Below are 20,450 nucleotides of genomic sequence, written 5' to 3'. Positions count from 1 at the left end.
CGGATATCAGTTGCTCCCATAAAATAAATACTGCTAAGACTTTATGGAAAACTTGAACCTGCTTGCAAGGTTCAAGATAAGAACAACCCTATTTCAAAATGATAATCACGATCGGGCCTATGGTGGCAAATCGTTTCTGCCCCATAGGTATGAGGGGGGAGGGGTGCATGTGTGATAGGATGTCAAATGTCATGGATGTAAAGTTTGAGAATAAATCTTAATGGCATAAAACATACATGTAGCCTTCAAGTTGCTTTGCAATTGTTCTTTCTGCCAGTGCACAGTAAAAAGTTTTGTGTCATCCAAACCAGTGAGGTTTCAAACTTCAGCCTGTGGAACCAGTTAGTTAACAATTTCCCAGAATCTTAAATTAGGAGGCAAAGTGCTAGAAAATTGGCTGTGTTTCTCTGATTTTTTTTCCTGTTAATTTCTCATGGAGTCCATTCAAGTTATCAGGAAACCCTGGGGACATTCCAGAAGACCATGTCAAGAAGTCTTATTATCTACTTTTCAGATAAATTCTTGCTGTATTACAGGATTGAATTTATGCTATTTACCTGTCTTTAATACAAAACTTCTGCTTCATCTGCTGTTTAAAAAAAGATAAAGCCGTGCTTTTCCATTATTTTATACTTAATTATGGGTGTTCATAAGTGACAGTTTTCCTGATATTTTTTCGTACATGGTTGACTATTTAATCCTAGGTTCAAATGTACCTGGAAAACAGTCATGAGGAAAAAGTGGTAGAACAAGAGTGTTATTTGTTTTTGCCCAGTTTCTAAATTGGAAATAGACTATCAGAACAATTCAGAATGGCAACCCACAGCACACAAAACAGACTGTGAGAAAGTATCCTGCCGTTGTGGGACTTAAAAGAGGGAACAGGATTGCTCTAAATAGTGAGAACATCTCAAATTTCATCAAAAATGTATTCATCCAACAATATTCTTTGACATTATATTTAACTAGGTTTATGTGGTTTGCTTAAATTTGACTTAGCACCACAGTCTCTGTGACTTGTAAGTAGTGGTTCATAGGTTATGTATTCAGTAACCAATTGATGGTTCCTCAAGGAGCTGAATTGCTTGCTTCTGACAGTCATTCTTTAGCATGAACTTGCTGTTTTAAACATGGTTTCAGGTTTCCAAGTGATGAAATCCATTAAAAAAAAAACCAAAGTCCATCTTCAAAAAAGATTTCTTTTATTTAGGAAAGCATCAGATTGGCAAAGTCTGTTGTAATTCTGGATCTGACACAATCCGGAATTACCCCACAATATTACAAGTTAGAAACAATCCCCAAAAGTCACATTCTCCAATAGAAGTAATTCAACATTGCTTGATGATATAAATATCCACCTCAAGGGGCCCAAACACGGACAGCTCATTTCTCACAGGAAGAATGATCACCTAGCCAAAACACTCTCTTTATCTCCACTCCTCCCCCACTTAGGAATGTGGCGAGCCCGAAACCCTTCCCCCATGATTGCCACAGAGAAAATAAGAAAAAGAATATATACTAAGCCTAACTAAAATGGCTACACTTATGTCAATTTCAGGCTTGATACATGATGCAAAGAAGTTATTTTGCTCCTGAACTCAGCCAAACCAACCTAGATCCTGGACTGGTCTCAAGTGACCACTTCATGCATAAAGGAAATAGTCAGCTTACTAGTCCAGCCCATTTTCATAAACATATTATGCATGTAAATATGTTTATTGTATTATTGTAACAGGACAAAGCTGTCAGGCTACCAAGTTATTACACCTATAATTACTGAAAGCTGTGAATTTGGTATATTATGTCATTAATTCTTCTCAAAACCTCTTAATGATAGTTTCATCTGAACTTGGAGAGGGTGCAAAACTTCTCATTAATACATCTAGGACAGACTATTGCAATGGGTTACGTATTTATCTGATAATTATTGTGCTAGTTAAATATAGTCAAGTTGCATCTGAAATATATTATGTCATTTTTACAGTATATACATTGGGTTTTTATCAAATATGAAACTGAAGGCATCAAACATGACTGACAACATATGGACAATGTTAAAATTATTAATAGGATTTTAAAAATGCCAATAATGTGAAAATGAAGCAGTCAGTGTCATAAATATTGACAAATTGGAAATACCCACAGTAACCACTTCATTCTAAGATTATAGGTTTTTTTGGAATAAGCTTTGAAATATCGGTGAGATTATAAATAAATAAACGTTCTCAGTTTGAGTGAGACAAAATCTGAAGGAATCTCAGAATGATTTTATTTGGGAAACAGGGTAAAGCTTGAGTATATATATATCAGCTTTTATCAGTTGTCAGTATAGCATATCCCACCAGCTCATCCAGCTTCCAGCCTCCTCCTTCCCTTCAGCTAGCACTGGTATCCTTGGTTTATTCCTGATCTTATCCTCTTATGCTCACTTATATATCTTCCTAGCATTTTCCTGCAAGTTCAGGGTCCACTTGTTTTGTATTAACCAAATGTTGATCCATTGATTGCAACAGGAATTTACTGATCAGCTTGACATTGTGGGCTGAGAGAATGTCCCAAAGTCACCCAGTTGGCTTTCATGCCTAAGGCACAACTAGAACTCACAATCTCCTGGTTTTTAGCCTGGTACCTTAACCAATAGACCAATTATTAACCCTAATCTTGACTTAAATAAATAGAGAGCATTATTGGTAATTACAGCTAATACTCAATGCTACAATGGTATATTATTCCTTCAAACTACAGTGTTGATTTTCAAAAGTAAGTGAAACACAGATTTTATTTCCAGAAGCCATGAATACTAACTGGGCAAACAGACAACAATTTGGCTTTAAAAAAGAGAAACCGTATGTCTATTTTTTACTTCAGTAAACAAAGGTCAAAAGTATCAGGCTGCATCTGAGAATATGCTAGAGTTATACGCAGTTTTTTGAAAATGTCATAGAGAAATGGAACAAGAGGTTATGAACTGATTTTGGCTAGTCTGAATTTACAGCTGTTCTGGAAATCTTTTTTATTATTATTACAAATATGCCGGTGTTTTCTTCTTGAAGAATTAAAACAAAGGAAATATACCAACATTTCTATACAGTTTCTATCCAGTTTGTCTGCCAAAGAGGCTCCTGTAAGAAGCATACAAACCTCCATAATTATATAAAACCTGCCCTGAAGCTTGCAATTTAAAATGCATGAATCATACTGCAAGAAAAGGAATTGCATAGAGAAAAGCTATGAAGTTTGGGAATATAGATTCTCACTCGGTTGCTTAAAGTTTTCACTGCATGTATTATATGTCTGGACTGGCTTCCTTTTTCTTGACTTGAATTGTGGTCCTTTGTAATTCTTTGTTTCTCTTTCCTGTTATGGGAATAAATAGTAGATCTGGATGACAAAATGGTTAATGTTGATAATTAACATGTTAATAGGTTTTGCAAATATGGCTTTAGGATATATATGGTCTGATGAGCCTTAATTCTGTTACCAAAGTTATTGCCAAAATTTCATATTGAAGGATTGATTGATATCTATCAACTATCATTTATATATGCCATCCAACTTCAAAGATATCTTGAAGCACAATTTATTTCAGTAATTTCTTCTATTGGGTCTCTATAAACCCTAAAAGTCCCATTCTTTTTGAACTCAACTGTTAATCCATAGTGAATGCTCTGCCATTTTGTTGAATGTTCCAGACACTGAAGATTATTTTATAATTTCTGTTGTCAATTGATAAATGCTGAGATTATAATTTTCCCAATTTCTTTTCAGATGCTTTGTCACTTGGTATTGCCACATGTATACTATATGTGTTTTTAAATATAATGTTTGGCATGTGGCATTCTAGATGTTCCATTAATTTTTTTACATGGTGGAGCCTTTTTTTAAACACATGATCATACCAATACTTTTGCACATGAAATCCATACTTTTTAAAATTCTAATGTATTTTTCCTATTCAACATTGTCTTGTTTTATCATCTGCCCAGACATTTTTTTTAACAACTATTTATTATATTGTCAATGGTCTCCCCACTCTGAGACAGATGAGTGGTTCAAAATGTGAGAAACAGATAAATAAATAGCTCTTATTCTCAGTTCTTTAAATTCTCATTTTTATAGCATTCAATGCCCATATTATTCTGTTAGTAACAATATGGAACTGGTCTGTCATGGTCTTTTTCAAAACATTTTTGGCTAATGGTCTCTCATCCAAGTACTAACTAGGCCTGGCCTGCTAAACCTTTAAATCTTTGGTGTTAATGTTTTTCATGGATTCATTACTCTGGTTTATTTCACATTATCTATACCTCTGTCTGAAGGTCTCCACCCCAACACTTTTACCAGGGGTGGCATAACCTTTGACAAAGAGCTAAACCAACCAATCTAGCCATCTGTCAAAACTTACTTTTTCTTGAGTTCCACCATACCTTAAGGAGAGCAACTAAGAAATGTTTTCCTTTGTGATATTTGCTGAAAATCAGTTAAAAAAGCTGTGGAAATTTACTAATAGGGGCAGCAAGTAGTATGTCAAAGGAGTTTTTGGCCAACTCATGCACAGGTGAATAGCTCTTTAAACCAGACCTTCAGGTAGAAGCCAAGTTATCGCATTGTTCATTGAAAAGTATAAAATTTCCAAAGAACATTTTGTTAAAACAACTTCCTTCTCAGAGCTTTTATTCAACAGCAAAGCAGCTCCTTCACCTATTAATAAAGATGAATCTTTACAACATAATCAAGCACTTTTAAGGATGCAGAAAATCTCCAGGGATATCATGAACAAAAAAACAGCTTCTTTCCAAAGGAGTCTTTGGGACCATAAGAGTTTGAAGCCTTCCAACCTAACTTAAAAAATATACATTCTAAGATGGTACTAAATATTTTTAAAGCATATTTTATCATATTCTGTTCCCAGACAGCTATACAATACGAGTTTAATCTTTGTTTAATTTCTTTGTTTAATTTCTTTGTTTAATTTCTGAGAAATTCAGTATGATTCAGCCTGAAAATTCAATTAAAGTTTAGTGAAAAATAAAAGTGTTTTGCCTATGGAGCTCTGATTTTCCATGTCTTGCTGTAAAACCAGAAATTGTCAAGCTGGATTGTTTCTAGAATAAATTGGATTAAATTGAAGTAAATTGAAGTAACATTCTGGAATGTCAAAAATCATAAAACCAGGGGTGGGTTTCTACCGGTTCTGTCCACCTCTGTAGAACCGGTAGCTCTGAAGAGCAGCAAACATAAAACCGGTTCTATGTCTGCTGATGTTTTTGCCCACCCACTCACCTGGGCTCTTACCTCACCTTTATTTCCTGATTTTCAACTTCAGCTGCCATGCGAGGCACAGCTGCAGTTTAAAAAGCAGGAAAAAAGTGCTTTTTCAAAGGCTGCTTCTCTGCACGCAGCGCTACTCAGCTGTCCAGGCACCAAGCTGATGACGATTTACAGGCGTGCGCGCAGCATGCAGGGAAGCACATCGTAAATCACCGAACCTCTTAAATCACCGAACTGGTAGTTAACCCTGTCGGATCCCACCCCTGAATAAAACACATGTTTAAATCACATATTTTTTCAAAGAAATGTATTCAGTTTAAAGCTACTCCATGTTTAAGATTAAGAAATACACAGGTATCCATGCTTGCATTTCAGCCTACTTAATGTGCATGGGCTAGGCTGTGACAATTTAGGTCTATGCATGTATTGCATTGGAATTGACTATTAGTTTTTAACGTTGCAAGGAGAAATGAGTTTGTCATCATGCATACGTTGGAGAGAAACATAATCCAGAACGTTTGTTCAAATTTCAAACTAGCCTCTGATGTCCATGTCTTTAACAAAAGTGTGAAGTAATTAGTTCTATAGAAAAGGATTAAATAAAAACATTTCCTAATATATATTTCCTTGAATCCAGGAAGATCTCAAATATAACTAATATTTGAACATATGCAAACAATCATTGGCAGTGATTCCTCCATCTTTTCTTTGTGTTGTTTTTAGTGGAGCTAATATAAAACTAAGCAAATATTGTATGATCTCATATTCTAAAGAGTCTATATTTATGGTAATGCCTTCCTTATTGCAAAACAAGTATGTCATCTGCCAAGTTTGTACAAGATTCTAATTCTCTCTGTCTTTAAATATTTAACTCTATATTAACTAGTAATTTTTTAAGTAGGACAAATTATATCTGCAAGACAAAAGGAAAGACAAAAAGAAGTTACTGCTAAATCAAGTGTGGAGAACTATGGCCCTTTTATGACTTGTGACTTCTTCCAGAATTCCTGAGACAGCACCCCTGTGCTAGATAAGACATGTTAAAGAACATTTCAAAACCTCTGATTTTTTTTTAAAAAAAGGTTTGGTTTTGTTTTTGGATTTTTCCAGGGAAATGCTAAAGTTATCCCAGATCCAAAGCAACCCAAGACAGAAAAAGAGCATGCCTGAACGTATGAAAGATTGAACTGTGAAGCAGCAGACAATTTTCCCCAGTGTGTCATGCCCCTTTAATCTTTCGCACTTCAGATGATTTTAATGAAAACCTTTACGAATATTATTATTTAGTAACGTTTTAAGCTGTAGTTTTTCAAACCCTTTTTTGTAGCAATATTGCATTATGAAACTCTTAGAAAAAGTATTTTTAAAATTATTATTGCTTCTCTGGAAAGCATTCTCAGCCATTTGGCTTGATGAACAGTACGCTAAACTTTCCTCTGTTTCCTTAGCAATTGCTGAAAATAACTGAATAATCGGTTGCTGACATATGGAAATATTTCTTGAAACCAACCTAAGGATTAAGATACAGCATTTTTCCAAACATCAATATTTTAATCAGAAGAATTACAGAATATCAACAGTGAAACTGAAAAACACAAAAACTTTTACTTGGTGCCCACCAGTTTTACCAAAATGAAATAACGGAAACAAAACAAACTTGAAAGAAATGTAATGATAATGGTGATGGGGACCCAGCAGTGTGATAATTGGAAAAAAAAATGTTGCCTAGGTTTTCAAAAATAAATAAGTTAAAATGCTGCCAACTGTAAATGAAAATAAATATTGTGAAAGCTAATATAAAAATGTCAGATCTCTTAAATATGTGAAGGGAGGGGATCATATCCAGCCCGCTTCATCCTTATTTACACCCCCAGATAGATGTGTGGAGCAGGATGGTAGCTGACCAGAGGTGGTATTCAGCAGGTTCTAACCAGTTCTGGAGAACTGGTAGTGGAAATTTTGAGTAGTTCAGAGAACCGGCAAATACCACCTCTGACTGGCCCCACCCCCATCTATTCTCTGCCTCCCAAGTCCCAGCTGATTGGCTGGGTCTTCTTTCGTTGCCCTGCACAAGAGAACTGAGCTGGAAAGCAGGTTAGTGGAGTGCGGAGGGAATGGAGATTTTGCAGTAACCTTCCCCTGCCACGCCCACAGAACTGGTAGTAAAAATCTTTGAATCCCACCACTGTGCTGACATGTTGGTTTTTCTATTAGTTCATTAGCAGACCCAAAGCCTTTTTATCCACTCTTCCTAGAGACTTCCTGACCACTTGAGACAGTAATCAGGATGCTACAGGAAACTGTAGGGACTTTAAATCAACTCCACAAAGCAGCTTCAGAAAGCAATGTCTTCATGATCATTAGATAGTCGGGCTGGACATGATCCTCAGTCTCTTATAGTTATTGGCCTGGTACTAAAGAGGAATCTAGCATGCATAAATTGTCATTTTTCTGTAATAGTAAGGCTTATTAATAAGTGAAATTTGGCTTCCTATTATGGTGAATAAAACATATGGCTTTCCTTGCACATTGCTGTTGTTCAAAGAATAGGGTAGAGACCTGCTGTCCTTCAAAGCTTCTGAGATTTCACCACCATCCAGTCAAAACTTTCAGTATTTTTCTTCTCTATGACATCGGAAAGGGCAATTATGTAGAATGTAAACAGCTATGTAGTACACAGTTATGGACACAGCAACACCGAATAATATGGTAGGTTCAACCCTTCTTTCCTTTTATCCAGTTGTGTAAATACCCCTTTTACATTGTATACATTTTGTAGTAAATTAATTGATTTAAGAAATACTACAGTATCAACAACGATACCTAACCAAGTATCTAATGTGAAACAATTCTACCTATATACCATTAGACAGGGCTGGCCCAAATATTCTCAAAGATAAGGACCAGGTAGCCTTCCCTCCATATTATGCCCTAGAAAAGGTACGTGAACTTCATAATTGTAGGATCTTACTTCATAACTAACAATTATCTGCTGCATCATAACAGCAGAATCCTGGTCTGGTACAATAAAGTTTCATAATAGTGTGTCCACAATGAGTATGTCATCAGCTGCTGCCTTACTATTTAAAATAGTTAGGTTGAAAAGAAGAAGAACTTATAATTAGAATGATAAAGAAAATCTGTGTTACTGTGGCTGACTGGCAGTTCGGCTGTTCAGCAAAATAGTTGCTAAATGAAACAACTGGCCTTATCCTAATTTAGCTTCCCTTTGCTTTACAGATCTGCAAGGATTGGTGATAAAGTTCCCTTTTCCTCACTATTGTAATTGCAAACAGTTGTTAAATGAGGCATTTGCTAAAGAAGGACTACCTATAATTAATTCCTTTGAGCTTCCATACATTCACACAAATCTGAAGAACAGTTCTATTGTGTTGTGGTTTAGCCCACAGTTCCGTAAAGGCTGAAAAGCGATTTCTTTGTTTTTTTCTAAAGCCTGCATTTTCTCTGACCACTCTCGGTTTCCACCAAAGTCTGAGATTAGGTTGTTGTCACACATTCTCCTGCTTATTCAATACTTCATTTTCTCTCTGTATTGACCTTCCAAGTAGACAAGACGTGACAAGATGAATGAATTTTACTTTATTGCAAGGCTATCTTAACAAAATATTGCAAGTATAAAAGTACAAATCTCTTGCCATGACTTTTTAGTGCCTGATAAGTCGGTGTGGAAACTTTCTAAATTTCTTTCTCAACCCATTATTCAGTTGCAGTCTCCTCCCTCTTTTATCTGATTGTTCCCCTAGGCAGCATTTCTGCCCATCCCACCCCTTTTTCTAAAGTTGTTCTCACATTCCATTATAAACAGTTTACTTAGAATAGAAATTGGACTTATGGGCCTGCAGTTTTTGAATTATTCTCAAGTTTCCTTTTGAAGGGAACTAAGTTATTAACTGCCACTAAAGGAACAAGGGTTTGATTTAAGGAAATAGCTGCTTAGGGTTTTTTTTTGGGGGGGGGGATTATTTGTTCTTATATTTTAGACATTTGCTCAGGAGCCTTCCTGAAAACTGGTACAAATAATTTATTTGTTGCATTTTTGACTAATTGAGAAGAGCATAGTGATTATAGAATTGATGCCATTTTCTGCTTATTCTGGTATCTCCTATCAGTGTTCCAGGTGATGTTTAAACAAGTACAGACATAGGGAATCTAATCAGAAATTCACAAAAATTCACATTTTAAAAGATGAATTTATTTTCTAACCGGGAAGATTATTTAAGAAATGTATACAACAGAAGTGTCAAACTCACTTCATCATGGCAGCGTCATGTGACATATCGGGACATTTTACACCTTTGCTAAACCAGGTGTGGGTGTGGCCAGCATGTGATGCATCCAGCCCATGGGCCGGGAGTTTGACCTCCCTGGTACGCAAGGTTTTACATAAAATGTAGGCAAACCTATCCATTTTTGCAGAATTTTTTCCTTAAAAAGTAGTAGTGTAATGACATTAAAAACAGACTAAAATAGTAATTTATAATTATGTCTGCAACTTTTGATTGCTTAGAGAAGTATCCTGGAGCCTTTCATTATTTCCACATAACCACAGGATAATCACTCTCTCACAGATTCAAAAGAACTAGGCCCTCCTACAAAGTGCTGGTAAAATTCTTTCAAAATGTGACACCTGGCTGAGCACTTTGAAAACTCTGGATGGAGCTGAAGGCACATATGGGTATGGAGTTCTGAAAGAAGGCTTCAGCCCTACCCACTGATCTTGCCGGTGCGCATTTGGACAGTTGGATAATGTCAACATGACTCCCAGCAATGCCCTGATTGGCATTGGATCTCCTGCCAGCTGATGATGTGAAGAAAAGAATAGGCAGCAGGATAGCCAGATGGTTTAATCACAGATTTTATCGTGCACATTGCAAGGGGATGTCAACGTTACAAGTCATGCACTCATAGAAAGCAACTCTGAGGCAGGTGGATTCCTCAAAAAACAATTTATTGAATACATCATATTGGCACAACTGGTAAAAGCCGACTCTGAAAGTTCCCAAGACCTTCACCTAATTAAAAAGTAGAGTTTCTCCTCTCCCCCAAGTTACTGGTCTCGCTGTCCAGTCAAGGTGCTGTCCAGTTGCTTGGTTACTACACTCCTACTACTACATGTCTTTGGTTCTCACAGTAATTTTGTTTTGTTTTGGCTACGAAACCCCATCTAGCTATTTCCCTTCTCCCTGTCCCTTCTTCTGCTTTGTGGTAACCCTGAAGGCTCAAAGATGGCCTCAGCCAAGTTCACTTCAGGGTTGACAGATGTAGGAGAAGAGCAAATAAGAGCTGGTGTGTGTGTGTGTGTGTGTGCTGAATTAAATGCATCAATTTAGAGTTGCCACAAGAAATCTAAGTCCAGCTTCCCCATTATTCTATTGACCCTTAACTATCACCAATTTAATGTTGAACTTTAATTGATTTATGTATCGGCTGGAATATATCTTCAATCTCATAAGTAGTCCTGATTCTTTACACCTGACAAAGCAGAACAGAAACTATACAAAGAAGGTGGGGATTGGTAAATGTTGGTATTGTTTTCTGACAGCTCAAGGGTCATTGGTAGTACATTCATTGACCTTATATTTATAAGCTCTTATATTTATACATTTGAATGATTTTGTGTCATCAAATCAGTGTCAACCCTTAGCCACCATGTAGATACTGATAGATTTTCTCCAGGAGAGTCTGTCACCAAATTATAGATACTTACATTGGCATCCTTCAGTCTCAAAAGACTACGGTATCGTGCTCTGAAAAGAGGTCCTGAAACAGCATCTAGTGTGGCTAAAAAGGCCAATTCGAGAATGGCAATCCTTTCCATACTGAGGACAGATACAGATTTCGCTGGTGGGCTTCAAACTAATGTGCTGTCTTTCTGGTCTCCTTATGAAATACTAACAAGGAGGTGTTATAAACAGCATTCTTAAAATGTTCCCATCATTGAGATGCATTTGTTTCAGCTGGGCCTGGGAGAGTTTCCTTGAGTGCTTGAGCAAATCCCTCCACTCTTTCCTGATTGCGTGTGTCTTGCTGATGTCAATTTGTGGTCTACCTTCCTTCTTCGAGTGATGCAATCTCTTTGTTTGCAGTTTTATTCTGCTGCACACCAAGGAGTGGTCTGTATCACAATCAGCACCCTGATAGCCATGTGCATTCGTAATACTGAGAAGCCTGGTGAGAATCAAGTTGAGCTGAGGCCAATGCTTCAATCTTTGATGTTTCCAGGAGGCTCTGTGTTGAGGCTTTGTATTAAAGAATGTATTGCTAATGCAAAAACTGTAGTAGCACCAAAACTCCAGCAGGCGTTGGCCATTTTCATTCATCTTCCCAACACTGAACTGACTTAAACAGGTGGGCCAAGAACTATGGTCAGCTCCAACTCTGGCATTAAAATCACCAAGGATAAACAATGTTTCTTTCTCGGGGATTTTCTTAATAGTGGCAGTCAGATCATAGTAGAATTCGTCTTTAGATATTACTGAAGATGATAATATCGGTGCATATACACTAATAAGAGTAACCAGCCCTGCTGATGAATGGTGCTGCAAGGGCAGGATTCTTTCAATTCCTGCAGCAGTAACGAACCCTAATAGGGTGTTTCTGACTGCAAAGCCAACCCCATATTCCCTAGTCTCATTTGGTGGCTTTCCCTGCCAGAAGAAAGAGAAGTTTCTCTCCTTAACAGATCCCGAGTCTGACAGCCTTGTGTCTTGAAGAGCGACAATGTCCATCTGCAGTCTGCTCAGCTCCATGTCGATGACAGCTGTCTAACGTCTATTTCCTGCAGAACGTCAGAGAGGCCAGCGGTCATTGTCCGAACATTCCAAGTGCCCAACTTTAGGGCTAAAGTTTTCTTAAGTTTGTTGCATGATGCAGGATTATTGATCTGCTTGTCGGCTTTCACCCTAAACCCCATGTACCCTGTGAGGTTAACAGTCCGTGGCTGGGCAGCACTTTATTGGCTGGGGGCTGCCCAGCTTGAGGCAGGTGGTAGCTGCCCAATGAGGTACGATGACCTCTCCCACCATCAAAAGTAGCCCCTGGTGTCACGCTCTGTGCTAATCGAGCAAAGACTTATAAGCGGTAACTGCCACTTCCCGTGTTGTTTCAATGCTGTATACAAAGCTGGAATGTCCTCTTCAGAGCACAAGGCCTGGATAATTTAATATGGAGAATAAACTGTTATCCAAGCAGCGGATCCCCCCCTCTCCATGTCGCTGAAATAGTCCAGTGGAACAGCAGAGCCGATATGATTAGTTTCAGCTATGTTGCAGGAGTTACCAGAATGTGATTGTACACAGTCATGAACTGGTTCCAGGACTCCAACTCTGGCTCTTGAAGTTGACTCCTGAAGCCTTTTCCAATAATAGATATAGCCACAAGGCAGTGGAGGATTGTGTTGTGGTTCGCCGCAGCCGGTACAGACAGCAGCAGAGTCGGACAGTGAGGAAGAAAGGGGACCAGGCAGGGAGTCTGGAGAGGACTTGGATGAGGGTCCTGCATTCAATGCAGGGATGGGGCCAGGATCATCTGGGAGTGGGGTGCTGCTTCTGAGCCTTTGGAATCTGTCAGCAGCGAAGCAGAGGACCCAGGGGAGCCTGTTCCCAGTGCGCATGTGCACAGAGCTGCTAGAAGGCGAGAGCAGCTGAAGCAGAAGGGAGAACTTGGGAGTAAAGCTGGGAGGTGATTGCCCCTCCCATAAGGGATAAAAATCAGACCTCAATGATGAAAGCTTTACAGGAAGCAAAACAGTTCAATCGATTCTGAGCCCTCCTTGAAGCTTTGCGCATTCTGGTCAGTTTTTTCTGGGACTTTGGTTGGTTTATGTTATAATTAATTGGACTTCTGTTTTTTTGGCAGCATTCTACAGCACTGAAAGGCATGCTTTTATCTGGGGGAACTGTTTATAATTAGTTCTGGCTGAGAATGCAAGTAATTCCCAGCATTGCATTAAAATAGGTTTTGCTTTTTAAATAAGTTTGGGTTTTATTAAGTTTGATAAAACCTGGGTCAGAACAGTTTGAAATCAGAGTTTCCCTTCTCCTAGAAGATGGTTCTACCGTTTTATCTGCCATTGGGGCATAAAGCCCTCTTTTGCCTTCAAAACCCTTGGCCAACTTCTTCTGTAACCCTGAAAAGGGGCCCTTATGAGGTGCTACCAGCTGGGCCAACTGGACCAAGGTTTTTTAAGGAGGTATTACTCCTCCAGCACTCCTCCTCACTCTGGGACACTGGGCATGGATCCATTTGCAGTGTCCATTATCTGAAACAAGTCCTTTATCTTTGGTTGTCTAGGTGTCATTTCTGCCATGTTGTGTTTAGGGTTTCCTCCCAGCTGTGTTTCCAATTTATGCCTCCTTTTAGATTTTCGTTTCACAGCTCTTTTTGCTTTTGCTGTTAGCTTTTGTTTCCGCATCCTGGAGTGGTTTACTTTAAAAGATTTTAAAACATACTCCCACTTCATCAGAAAATGCTTGAAGCTGAAGCATTTCATGAGCAAATGCTTGTAATACTTCAGGCTGATAAGTTCCAGAATTCATAGTTTAAAAACCTAATCCTATCTAATCCTAGGTCTAAAAGCCTAAAATTACTGCTCCTAAATAAAATAAAACTAACTTTACTAACTTATAAATAATAATAGATAAGAACAAACTATTTTACAACCATATAAAAGCAGGTATATATAGTAGCTATATATAGTAGCTCCTACTATAGTAGTATAGTAGGAGGATAAAGAGCTCACTAAAAGGGCTATCACACGGCAGCCATCTTGGAGCCATAACATAGCTATTGATACTATAGCTAAGCTTAATTGGTTGAAATGAATTGATGTTACATTGCTAGATGATCTCTCCCAAGAGAAAGACTTCATCAAGAATTCATTATGAGCCATAGTGGCGCAATAGTTAGAATTCAGTACTGAAGGCTACTTCTGCTGATTGCCTGCTGCCAGCAGTTCGGCAGATCGATTCTCACTGGCTCAAGGTTGCCTCCACCTTCTATCCTTCCGAGGTCGGTAAAATGAGGATCCAGATTGTTGTTGGGGACAATATACTGATTCTGCAAACCACTTAGAGAGGACTGTGAAGTAGTATATAAGTGCTATTGCTATTGCTATCAACAAAACGTAATTGGGAGGAAAGCGACTTGTGAATTTTTTCTGCTCTCAACTCCTTAAACTTTCAGTTTCATCTTACATTGCTTTGTTACCAGGGGTGGGATTCTACAGGTTCGCACCTATTCTCTAGAACCGGTTGTTAACATTCTAAGCAGTTCAGAGAACCGGTTGTTAGAAGAAATTACTGGCCTAATCCTGTAAGGAAGGCAGGAAGGAAACCTTCTGGTGTTGCTTGCAGAAACTGCCTCTCCAATAACTCTTATTACATTCTTGGCAGGACTAGACTTCCTGTCTATGAAACTTCTCTGGAGGTTTTTTTTCCTCCTTTGCTGGTACTTTGCTTGTGTGGAGTGAGCATTCAAAGTTACAATGGCACTGAAAAAAGCGATTTATGACCATTTTTCACACTTACGACTGTTGCAGCATCTCCACAGTCATGAGAGGCCAGGTGAGGAGATGTGAGTGATATTGAGTTGGCCATGCCCATCCAGTCACATGACCACCAAGCCATGCCCACCAACTAAGCCATGCCCACAGAACCGGTTGCTAAAAAATTTGAATCCCACCCCTGTTTGTTACTTATACACCTGCTAATATTATATTATATGCAGCTGATGGAGGGAGATGAGTTTCTTCACAAAGTACTTCAGGAAGAAGCAAAAAAATATTTGCCACAATCATCTTGTGATTATAATTAACACAAGACCTTGAAATAGCAAAGTTCATGTATCTGAGTTCTGCACATTTCCAGCTTTGCTTTTGAATGTTTGTATAGGTAGTCCTCAACATATAATAGTTCATTTCATGACTGTTCAAAGTTACAATAGAACTGAAAAAAGTGGCTTATGACAATTTTTCACATTTATGACCATTGCAACATCTCCGTGGTCACAAGATCAAAATTCAGATGCTTGGCAACTGGTTCATGTTTAGAACAGTTGCAGTGTCCTGGGGATGCGTGATACCCTTTTGCAACCTTCTGACAAGCAAAATCCATGGGGAAGCCAGATTCACTTAACAACTTTGTTACGAACCTAACAACTGCAGTGACTCACTTAACAACTGTGGTAGGAAGGTCATTAAAAACTCACAAATCTCTTCTCTCATAACAGAAATTTTGGGCTCAATTGTGATCATAAATTGAGGACCAGCTGCACACAGTTTCCCCACATTTTTTCCCTTTTTCATGTGACCCATTCTGGGATTGCGTGTTCTTATCACCTGCCTGTAATTATTATAGAATTGGACCAATGTATACAAGTTCTGAGTAAAATAATTTGGACAGGTTTCATGTTATTAACGTAATTGTTATAGATCAGGGATGTCAAACCCGTGGATGACACGTCATCACGTGAAGTAGTGCAACTTTTTCCCGCTTCAGTAAACCAGGGGAGGATATGGCCAGTGCATGATACATCTGGCCTGCGGGCCGTGAGTTTGACATCCTATTATAGATGGAGGGGATTCATTCTAGAAAGGAGGAACTTACCTTGTAGAAGAATCCCATTTACATAAGGGAACAGACTCAAGGGAAACCTCCGACTTTCAGGATCAACCATCCCCAGGTCTCTCACCTTCAGGAACTGCTTTATTTCTTCAAGCATCTAAGGGGATTTTCCATCGCTATCGGTCTAGAACAATGAGGCTTTCTTTTTATCTTCTTTGATAACTTCTTTGATACATGTTGTGCTAGGAACAGTGTCTATTGTTTGCAAGTTTAGTGTATCTATGCATTTGGTTAATCTGACAGGCATTCTTTTGAATAGCATTCTGCATTTCGTTTGAGTTTCTGTTATTGTGATTTTAAATTCTAATGAACTTAGGTGAGAATACTTCTTTAGCTTCCTTATACTTAATCCTCTTATTTTTTAGAAGTGTTGTCTTTAACTGTAACTTTCTGGGCAAGTTTCCATTGCCATTTAAATTGAACTTGTAAATACATGTGAATTGCTTGCTGGCTCAATAAAATATGCATCTCGTATTAATTCATGAATAATTCCTGTTGTTTGGAATTATATCCACATAGTTATGAATAACTGCATAGTTATTATCAAATACAATGTCCTGTGAATAACCACTCAAAGGCAGGCACTTTATCTTTTTTTCTCCTGAACTTACATAAATCTAACTGATGATGTAAGGCAAGTTGTTTTTTCCCATTATTACAACACTTTCCGTTTGAATTTCTTCATTCCAAGATGACTTGTCAAGTTTTGGTAAAAGGCATTGGCTATAGTTCTGGTGTTAATATACCTTTGGCACTGCTATTTCCTCCCACTGTGGTTCTGTGACGTAGTATATTAATGTGGTTTCTATCTTATTATATTCAATGTCCTCCATTAGACTCTGCTTCCTCTTCAAAAACTGTTCCTAGCTTTTCTATAGATTTTATTTTGAAGAGTGTTATGTCTTGGGAACCGGTTGGGGCTCCAACCGGGTCCGCTCTTTAAGCAGGTTCAACAACCGTTCCTATTGGCTGGCGCCGTTTGACAGCCGGCTATATAAAGCCGGCTGTCAAGCCAAGCCAGCCGTTGTTCGCAAGCTAGTCTGCCCGTTGGCTGGCAGACGCGACAACCACTGTTCCTTCAATAAACTTGTTAATTGCATGCCCTGGTCTAAGCCTCTCCTTCCTTTCGAACTACAACACTGGCGACGAAGGTGGGATTTGAAGGCTAGCCAGGAGCATTTTCCCAAGGAACAGGAGCCTATCATCGGAAGCCGCAGCCGCTTGCCGTTTTGCTTACCGAGCCTCGGACTCAGCAGCCTGTCATCGCGAAGTGAAAGTGCTAGAGCCGCTCAGGTTAGATCTGCCGCGGTTAGAGAAGGCCGGGCGCTGTCAGTGAAAGTCGCGATGGTTAGAGCACCACGGATAGTGAAAGTCGGGCGCTGAAGCCGCAGCCGCCCGCGCGCGCGAAAAAAAAAAAAGGCGCGAAAATTCTAACGGCTGTCACTGAACTGCAGCCTCTAGAGCAAGCTACGGCGCTGAGAGCCTCAGCCGCCTCGATCACAAAAGGGCACTAATTACAGTAGCTGTCACTAAGTGAAGTCTCCAAGTGAAATTGCGAGCGCCTCAGCCGCCTCGCCAAAAAAAAATAATAATAATTATAATAAGAAAAAGGGCTCGAATTTTAAAGCGCTGTCAGTACAGCACCGCAGCCACAGCCGCCTAACGCTCGCAAAAGAACATGAAAATTCAAGCGCCTCAGGAAAACCGAAGTCACAGAGTGAGACTAGGGCACTGTAGCCACAGCCGCCAATGCTCTCAGGCAGCATCAATCCAAGACCACGAGCACCCAGTGAGGCAGACCAGTCTACCAAGAGACTGAGGGGTCCAAAATGAATGTCAATTCAGTATTCCCCCCTTTCAAACCTGATGAGGAAAAGTGGGATTCGTATAAGAATCGCTTCAACCCCTTTATCGATGCCATTGGACTGGCTGAAGTTTCGGAGCAGAGGAAGAAATCCTACTTCCTCAGCTACTGTGGGGCTGTAGTATACGACACCGCCACAGCACTCCTGGCCCCACGAGAAATCGGGAATGTCCCATGGGCAGAGTTGGTGGAAACGCTATCCAACCACTACTCACCAAAACCGTCTCAGATTGCTAGGCGCTTCGCCTTTAGGATGAGGAAGCAAGCCGAGGGGGAATCCATAAATCAATATATGGCAGCCCTGAGGACAGCAGCTCTACAATGTGAGTTCAAGAACTATTTGGACGACATGCTGCTCGACCAACTCGTCTGTGGGGTGAGGGATCTAAAACTCCAGAGGTGTTTGCTGGCTAGAAGAGACTCCCCCAGGCAGTTGAAGAAGCCTTCGCTGCAGAACTTGCAGCACAGTCCGCAGCTGAGATCCAGGGCACCACTCCCAGACCCAGCACTTCCTTCGTACACTCTGAAGAAGCGGTTAGTGAGGATGAACCTGCAGAATACTCCGATGTGCATCGCCTCAAACCAACGAGACAGCCGCAGGTAGGAGCGAGGCCAAGAAACAACAGTGGCCCAAAACAAACTCTTTTATGCCTGACCTGTGGAGGTTCCCATTCCCGGGCATCTTGCAGGTTCAGAAGCGCCACCTGCCACAACTGCCACAAGAAAGGTCACCTCGCAAGAGTCTGCCAGGCAGCGCGCACCTCTCCACAAAGATCTCCTTCCTCTCCTGTTCCCGAAGGCAAGTAGAAAAATGCCATACTTGCTACCAAGCCAACCACACACTTTACACCCCCAATAAAATTACACTTTCTGTCTTACTAGAAGGTAATCCCTGCCGCATGGAGGTAGACACGGGGTCAGCGCTCTCAATCATATCTTGGGACACGCTTAAGAAGATCCAGCCCAGACTGACAAAGAACCAGCTTCAAAAGTGCCATCTCACCTTGAGAGACTACCAAGGAAAGAACATCCCCGTCCTCGGAAAGGCAAGTTTCTCGTGAAATTCCAAACCTTTAAAGGCCATTTGCCTTTAGTGGTTGTTAATGGTGCCCTCCCTAGTCTTTTGGGGTTGGATTGGTTCCCTCTCTCAGCCTTAGTATAAAAGGAGTCCATGCTGTCTCAACTTCTGATGTTGACTCCTTATTTACAGACTACGCTGACGTTTTTAGTAGTGAGTTAGGCTGCTATAAGGGCACTCCCATCTCCTTCTCAGTAGACCCACAGGCAGTCCCCGTTCGCTTAAAACCACGTAGAGTACCTTTCGCCATCCGCCCCAAATTGGACGCGGAACTAGACAAACTACTAAAACAAGGGGTGATAGAACCCACAGATTTCGCTAAGTGGGAGACCCCAATAGTCACCCCGCTAAAAAAAGACGGTAATCTAAGAATTTGTGCTGACTACAAGACGTCAATCAACCGTTATCTACAGGTTAGCACATATCCAGTCCCAGTAATTCAGCACCTGTTACACACATTCGAACCTGGCACCATTTTCGCCAAACTGGACATGTCACAGGCATACCAACAGTTCCCCGTGGATAACCAAACAGCTGACTTACAGACCATAGTTACACACAGAGGGGCATTCAGATGTAAGCGTCTCCAGTTTGGCGTAAGTGTAGCCCCAGGTATTTTCCAATCACTGATGGAGCGAATCCTCCAAGGTCTCCCCGGTGTAGTGCCATATTTCGATGACATCTTAGTCACAGCCAGGGACAGACCCCAACTCATCCAGAGAGTCAGGGCAGTATTAGAGAAGTTCAGGCAGCATGGCCTCAAACTAAAACGGGAGAAGTGTACCATCGCCACTAGACAGGTGGACTTTCTAGGCTACAGGCTAGACGCCTCAGGCATCCACCCGGTGGAATCGAAAGTCAAGGCCATCCACGGGTGCCCACGCCTACCAACAAAACCGAGTTACAAGCCTTCCTGGGGTTATTGAACTTCTACGCTTCATTTCTCCCACACAAGGCGTCAGTTGCTGAGCCATTGCACAGACTCTTAGACAGAAACACACCATGGCACTGGGGACCCAAAGAAAACCAAGCATTTGTGGCAGTCAAATCTCTACTCACCTCTGAGGCTGTCTTAATACAATTTGACCAACGCCTTCCTTTGGTCCTAGCCGCAGACGCATCCCCTTTTGGGATAGGAGCTGTCTTAAGTCACAGGCTCCCCAATGGCTCCGAGGCACCAATTGCCTTCTTTTCAAGAACCCTGTCAGCGACTGAGCGTAATTACAGCCAGGTTGATAAGGAGGCCTTGGCTGCAGTAGCAGCAGTCAAAAAATTCCACAAATTTCTATTCGGACACCAATTCGAACTTATTACTGATCACAAGCCGCTTTTAGGATTGTTATCAGGGGAAAAGCAAACCCCACAGATATTGTCGCCTAGAATGACCAGATGGACCTTATTCCTGGCGGCTTACTCGTACAAACTGGTCTATCGTCCCGGTAAAAATCTAAACCACGCTGATGCCCTCAGCCGCTGCCCCTTGCCAGCCCCAGTCGAGGACCCAGCTCCTGTGCATGCCATTTTTGATGTAAACGAACTCAAGCTGCCGGTGACTGCAGACGACATAGCATCACATTCCAAGAAGGACAGAACA

At 40.4% G+C, this 20,450-nt stretch overlaps 1 long non-coding RNA gene across 1 annotated transcript in view; it reads left to right on the top strand.

Moving 5' to 3' along the window:
* LOC148125138 (uncharacterized) overlaps window positions 1–20,450 on the top strand; it is an 88,447-nt gene that overhangs the window by 275 nt on the left and 67,722 nt on the right. The gene's annotated exons all lie outside the window — the stretch shown is intronic.

Source organism: Pseudonaja textilis, chromosome 8, assembly GCF_049901715.1.
Source record: "Pseudonaja textilis isolate UNSWEBS1 chromosome 8, rPseTex1.2, whole genome shotgun sequence".
NCBI lineage: Eukaryota > Metazoa > Chordata > Lepidosauria > Squamata > Elapidae > Pseudonaja > Pseudonaja textilis.
This window is presented reverse-complemented; position numbering and strand designations above follow the sequence as displayed.